The 6442-nt window shown below is 42.6% G+C and overlaps 1 pseudogene; it reads left to right on the forward strand.

The window, feature by feature from the left end:
• Nucleotides 1-4836: 4836 nt before the first annotated feature.
• Nucleotides 4837-5859, forward strand: LOC138143352 (fructose-bisphosphate aldolase A pseudogene; annotated as a pseudogene).
• Nucleotides 5860-6442: the final 583 nt, after the last annotated feature.

Raw genomic sequence — 6442 nt, forward strand, 5'->3', positions numbered from 1 at the left:
CTTATATAGCCTTCTCCTGGCTCAGAGAATGTAACAACCTTATTGACCCACTGGCCAATCAAAAAGTATCTACTGAAAAACAAGCCTCCCTCCCCAGGCTTCTGGTGCACTTTAGCCTAGGGGCAGGGAAGATCTTTAAAATTTACATTCGCATTACACCATGCCAATTAAACTAACAAAGGTTTACCATCCTCTCTGCCTCTCTGATTAGAGGGTGGGGTAATGAACTCCAAACCAGACCTCCTTTTAAGGAGAGAACTCAACTCAGACTCCTCATTTTTCACCTGGCTACATTACTTGGGGACTTCTCTGACTTTTCCTCCATGCCCACAGGAAGCTCACTATTTGGATAACCTCATCATCCTATGAGATCTCAACAACAGTGGTACTCCACCTTTGTCCCTTTGATTTAATGGTGGGCCATGAATTCCAAATCTCCATTTAGGAAGAGAACTCTGTTCTAACATCTCCTCATTTCTCAGCCAGATGCACTACTTGGAGACTTCTCCACAATGCCCTCACATTAGGTACACACCTTTTCCACTTCCTTTTATGTATTTATTGTCTTTCCTCTTTAGACTGTAAGGTCCTTGAAAGTGGGAACTGTCTTTCTCTCTTTGTATTTATATACACACCACTTAGCATAGTGCCTGTAGTAGGCACTGTAGGAAGTATTTAATGTTTATTGCCTAGGGGCAGGGAAGATCTTTAAATCTGCATTTCCATTACATTCGGCCCCAAGATCTTTCATGCCCATAGCACAGACAATTTACTTTTGAATTAGCACTGAACATTCCTTAGGTCACATTTTTAAAGTACAGAACTAAAGTTACCAAAGTGGCCACTGGGCCTTAAACAAACAAAGTACATAGCATTATCACTTCAGTTCAAAACAAGAGTTCAAATAAAGTTGGGGGGGGAAGGGTATCCTTCCCCTCACACGGCTCCAGCCCCAGCTTCCAAGCACAGAGAGGGGGCTGGGCAACAAAACCAACAAGGTGGGGTCCCTGGGGATCCAAGGCATTTCATCCCACCCCCCATAGTCACAAGTCCATCCTCCCCCAGGGTCCCAAACTGTGGGCCGCAGCCAGGAAACACATTCAGTGCCCCTGCTTTGCTGCTCAGTTCTTATCTTTTCCGGTGGCTGAATTCCGAACTCCTGGGCTCCTTCTCCTCCCGCAGGCAGCAGCCGCTCCTGGCTTCTGCCCAGGTCCCTATGCAGGCAGCTCACCATTCCCGCTCTCAGCTCAGCGAAGTCTGCATGCAGGCCATTCTTCTCTCCTGGTCCATGGCTCCACAGAGTCACAGCTACCACAACTGGGAAACAAACAATTATCCCAGCCCCCATACTTTCCTTTTACTCTGCAGATCCTGTTCGTGACGCCATTTTGTAGCAGCAAGCACCCCAGCGTCCCCAAGGTGCCTGCTCACACAGGTTCTTGGATCTGCTTTGTTAAAGGAAAGCAACTCAAAATGGGTTAACAAGCTTACTTTAATCAATCAGACATATATCGTTTACCTTGTTCAGGAGAAAAGGTCAGCACCCTGAACCTCAAAGTATACAGGCATAATTATCAAGACAGAAACATCAAGTAGACAGATTTCCAAACTGTCCAACCATTACATCCATACCCAGTCAACATCTGGGTTTCCACATTCTGGGTTTTTCAAAGCCGGGGGACTCTCAACAACGGCTTCCCAGAATTCAGATCAAATCACAGAACACTTCTCAAAGTGAGTCCCAAAACAAAGCTACACATCAGGGCTTATATAGCCTTCTCCTGGCTCAGAGAATGTAACAACCTTATTGACTCACTGGCCAATCAAGAAGTATCTACTGAAAAACAAGCCTCCCACCCCAGGCTCCAGGTGCACGTTAGCCTAGGGGCAGGGAAGATCTTTAAATCTGCATTTCCATTACATAGGCTTATACCTCCTCTGCTACCATTAAATAGCAACCACCTCTCCTCTAACATTGCCTTCATCCCATTCAGGCACTTGACCTTTGTGCCTGTCATCTGTGGACCTCTCTCTCCTCATTAAGTTTAATAAATGGCTCATAGTCTTTTTTTCTTACCCCTATATTTTTCTGTACCCCCTTCAAATATCCTGTCTTTCTTGTCTCAAGCTCTTCTACTCCCATAAAATCAGTGAGTGATGCACAGAAATAAGGTTACTTTCACAACTGCACACACACACACACACACACACATCTGAATTCTTCCCAAAGCTCACTTTCTATTATAATCTGTCCTATTTACCCATCTACTTACTTATCTTTGAGCCAATAGAACTATGGGAGATCAATGGAAAGAAATGAGGAGCCAAAGGAGACAATCTCTCCTTCATAGCTTTGCTTGTGGCCAGACCTGTAGTCAGGATTTTCCTTAGGAGGCATTTAACACAATGGAAAGGGTGAGTCCAACTGTCATGGTCCTTATTCTATTCTTGGTGAGCCTTTCATTCTCTAATTAAATTTGCTACAATCTTTTGTCCTTATTATGTGCTAAGCATGTGGTACATAAAACACTCAGACTCTTTGGAAAATTACTCAGCTAGGGAGGATGTCCTCCCAACTTCCAAAACCAAATGTGCTGAAAAAGAACTAATGTAAGAACGTTCTTTGTATTGGTATCACTCTAATTGGAGGGACTATATGTGGGTCTGATCTCAGTAACAATGTCATGTTTTGTAGAATATGCTGATCACTTGCATTATTGGCATCATTCATTTTCTGTGATGGTGTCGGAGATGTTGACAGTAACATTTTCCAATTTTTTTTGTCCCTTCCTATGCTAGATTGATTATTTTTTGTGAGGTCCATCTTCTCCCCTGTTTATCTCCTTGATAAAATAGCTAACGTTATTCCATTTTAAGTTTTGCAAAGATATATATATATATACACATATATATTTATATATGTACATGTATATGCACATATATATTATATATAATTTCATTTGATTCTCACAACAACCCTGTGAAATAGGCACTATTATTATCACCATTTTACATAAAAGAAAACTGAATCTCAGAGACATTAAGTGACTTACAAAAAGTCACACTGCTCTTAAGTGTCTGAAACAGGATTTGAACTCAGGTCTTACTGACTTGAATTCTAATGTGCTATCCATTATGCAACTTAGCTGTTCATCTCCCATTCTCTCCTCTTTTATTGCAATCTCTGACAATGAGGTGGTCTCTTTCCTTACCAAGGTCAACTCCTATCCATGCACCTTCGATTGCTTCCTTTCCTATCTTATCCATAAACCCCCCCCCCCCCAATTAACTTTGAATATCCCCACAACTACCAATTTCTTTCCTGCTACCCACACATGGACCCAGGTACCTTCCATCTTTAAAATACCTTTAATAGCCCTACTTTCCCTTCTAGTTACTATTCTGTCCCTCTCCTCCATTTCTTATTTAAGTAGAAAGAAAGAGACTGGACCTGTTATTTTTCTGGTACCAGGTGAGGAAGCTCTGTCTACCATTTTAGGTTGTCAACTTCTTTGTAATTGATAGTCTTGGAAATTATGCTAAAGCACAGAGTTTAAGTACTTGCCCTGGGTCTTACAACCCATATGTAACTGAAGAAGTACTTGAGCTCATGTTTCTGTTTTGATGCTAGCTCTCTATTCTTTAGATCATATTGCTTCTCTTCTCAACTGAATTCCTGGTTAAAATTTGTCTATATTCATTATCTCCACTTCTATAATTCTTATCCTCTGCACCTATAGACCATAAGGATTTCAAAAAAGTTGCCTATATTCTTGTTCCAGTGAGGCAAATAGTCTAGGTCTGCTTAAAAGAAAGAAAATAAAAATAAAAGAATTCATGTAGTGGGCACTAGGAGAATTTAGTAGTGACCAGTATTCTAGGAATATACAATCCACATTGCTTATTAGGGCTTCCATACTCATTAAGGACATAGCAATATGATAGTTATCACATAAGCATTCAATCTTGCATAAATTATCTCCAATAAACTGATATGAATTATAAAGGAGAAAATCAGAAAGATAGCAATCCCATTAACATCTAAAATTGTAATTTTGGGGAAAGCGCAGAAGTCCGGTTCTCAACTATAAGTGGTCTGCTTTCTGCCAGAAACTACCAGCATAGCCAAGGAAAACATGCCTTGCCAATACCCAGCACTGACACCAGAGCAAAAGAAAGAACTGTCTGATATAGCTCACCGAATTGTTACTCTGGTGTAGCAGGAAGCACTCTAGCGTACCCAGGGTCACTGCCAGCACAGGTTCTTAGGTCTGCTTTTCTAAAGGAAAGCAACTCAAAATGGGTTAACAATCTTGCTTTAATCAAACATATGTCATTTACCTATTTCAAGGGAAAAAGGTCATCACCCCGAACTTCAGAGAATACAAACAAGTTACAAGCAGACAACAAATACAGAGAAATATCAGCAGACAACAAATACAGAGAAATATCAGCAGACAGGCTTTCAACTGTCTGACCATTACATCCATACCTAGTCAGTTACCAGAGAGAGAAGCACCAACATCTGGGTTTTCAAAGTCGGGGAGCTTAATGGCTGCCCAGAGTCTTGTCTGGTCAAATCACACAACTCTTCTCAAAGTGAGACCCAAAACAAAACCTCATTTCAGGGTATATATAGCCTTCTCCTGGATTAGAGAATGTCACAACCCTCCTGACACACTTCCCAATCACAAAGTAACAATGTGTGGGAATTCCTGAAAAACAAGCCTCCTACCACAGGCTTCAGGTGACCACATTCAGCCTATTAGGGGGCAGAGTGTATTTTCTATCAAAGGGCCAAGGGGCAGGGAAAATCTTAGATTCCCATTCCCATAACATCTGGGCAAGGGAATCTTGGAAGCAGATGAGTCCACCGGTAGCATTGCAAAGCGCCTGCAGTCCATTGGAACTGAGAACACAGAGGAAAATTGTCTCCTCTATAGGCAGCTGATTCTGACAGCAGATGATCAAGTGAACTCCTGTATTGGAGGTGTTATCCTTTTCCATGAGACACTCTACCAGAAAGTGGATGATGGTCATCCCTTCCCCAAAGTCATAAAGGCAAAGGGTGGCATTGTGGGCATCAAGGTGGACAAAGGTGTAGTGCCCCTGGCAGGGACCAATGGTGAGACTACCACCTAAGGTCTGGATGGGCTGGGTGAGCACTGTGCCCAGTATAAGAAGGATGGAGCTGACTTTGCCAAGAGGCATTGTGTACTGAAGATTGGGGATAATACACCTTCCCCACTTGCTATCATGAAGAATGCCAATGTCCTGGCCTGATATGCCAGCATTTGCCAGCAGAATGGCATTGTCCCCATTGCGGACCCAGAGATCCTCCCTGACAGAGAACACGATCTGAAGACTTGTCATTATGTCACTGAGAAGGTCCTGGCTGCTGTCTACAAAGCTCTGAATGATCACCATGTCTATCTGGAAGGGACCTTGCTGAAGCCTAACATGGTCACCCCTGGCCATGCCTGTACCCAGAAGTATTCACATGAGGAGATCACAATGGCAACTGTAACTGCCCTTCACAGCATTATACCTCCTGCAGTCACTGGTATCACCTTCCTCTCTTGGGGTCAGAATGAAGAGGATGCCTCCATCAACCTCAATGTTATCAACACCTGTCCCTTGCACAAGCCATGGGCACTGCCTTTTTCTTACGGCTGAGCCCTGCAGGCATCTGCCCTCAAGACCTGTGGTGGGAAGAAGGAAAGTGTCCAGACTGCCCAAGAGGAATATATTAAGCAGGCCACAGCTAACAGCCAAGCTGCTCAAGGCAAGTATACTACAAGTGGGAAGTCAGGAGCTGCAGCCAGTGATTCTCTCTCTGTCTCTAACCATGCCTACTAAGTCAAGGCCTTCCACCTGGGTATGCCCTAACACTCCAGACCATCCTCACAGTCCAGGAAGAGGCTGAGCTCCCAAAGCTTTGTGCTGACCTCTTCTATCACTCCTAACTTGTGTGGTATTGTTGCTCTCTGGTGAATCTAGTGACCCCTCCTCAGCCTACTTTTTCCAATAAACAATTATTTAATCAGGAAAAAATAAAAGCAAATTTTTTTTTAAATACAAATATTCCTTCACTGAATCCTTGATAGAGTATCAAAGAAAGAGGCTCCCAGATGGAAATTCTCTCCTGTGGTTCATGAAAATTCTTAGAATGACCACTTATCTAAGAGAAAGCCCACCAAGGTACCTCCCCTTTGAGCTACATCTTCAACTCAATATTCACAAGTTTCCTAGTTCTCAGAGGGGTAACTACCAATCTAAGATTGAAGGAGTATATCTCTGTAGTATTGCCCTTCTAAAGCTATAGTTCACAAGTCCCTACCTGTAACACTTCCCATTAACAATCAGACAGTAGATAAAATTAAAGTTTAGCAAAGGTACTTAATAAAATGGCATAGTAAGAATAGTGGCTATAAGACATCCT

The sequence above is a fragment of the Petaurus breviceps genome, unplaced genomic scaffold, assembly GCF_028583685.1.
Source record: "Petaurus breviceps papuanus isolate PSGF00001 unplaced genomic scaffold, PetGlider_PUasm1.0 90638, whole genome shotgun sequence".
In the NCBI taxonomy this organism is placed as follows: Eukaryota; Metazoa; Chordata; class Mammalia; order Diprotodontia; family Petauridae; genus Petaurus; species Petaurus breviceps.